Raw genomic sequence first — 1,014 nt, forward strand, 5'->3', positions numbered from 1 at the left:
TTTTTGGGTCTACCACTTGACTTTTTTGTTCCATATCCCTCAGGATCATTTAAAAAATGCAAAATGACTGTCTTACTGCGTCCAACCTCAGCAGCGACTGCACGTTGTGAGAGACCTTGCTTATGCAGCTCAACAATCCTACCACGTTCAAAGTCAGTGAGCTTTTTTGCTTTTGCCATCAGGAGGTCTTGACAGTGTAAAGACTTGACAGAAAAATGACATGGAACCCAGAATTTTGGACAGCTTTTGGCTTTTAAAGACTGTGGTCTTAAACTTTTGATCAGCTGAAAAAATCATGTTTGAGTGTAAATGCAGTTTTCAGAAAATTCCCTGCTCAAAAGTTCTTGTATTTTACACTGATTTTTACTTTAACATTGTGAAGCTCTATTTAGAACAGGGGTGTCAAACTCAATTGCACAAGGGGCCAAAATTCAAAACACACTTAAGGTCACGGGCCAACCAGGATAAACATTTATTTAACACACTTAAACTTAATGTTTTTGGAACATAAATATGAATAAAAACAGACAGGAATATTAAATTTAAACCTTAAATCACTTATACAGTATTTATTATTTTGCTCTAAATAAAAAATATCTTGTTAAATTATACAACTTAGAACTTAATTTAAACAACTTAACATTAAAATAACATTCAAATTCCTTTGCTCCTATGTCATTGCATATATTAAAGAAATAAACTTAAATATCCCAAAAGATTTTGCTCTCCTTAAAAATATCTCCTGTCAAAAGTAGAAATATGAACATGCTACAAAACCTGAATATATACATAAAATATGTACTTTCCAGAAATAACAATTCTAATCATTCCGTTTTCTTTGCTCTTATGACTCTGATTTGATCATTTGCTCTGATCGCAGCCAGACACCTGGCATCTTTTTTTGGCAACAAGTTGGTTTAAGTTTGGTGTGAAGTCCTGTGTTATGGAGATTCGCAGGATGGATGGTCATCAGTGAGACGACTTCTGTGTGCTGTTTTGTTAATCTTCATCACT

Source organism: Poecilia formosa, unplaced genomic scaffold (genome assembly GCF_000485575.1).
Source record: "Poecilia formosa unplaced genomic scaffold, Poecilia_formosa-5.1.2 Scaffold1356, whole genome shotgun sequence".
Taxonomy (NCBI): Eukaryota; Metazoa; Chordata; class Actinopteri; order Cyprinodontiformes; family Poeciliidae; genus Poecilia; species Poecilia formosa.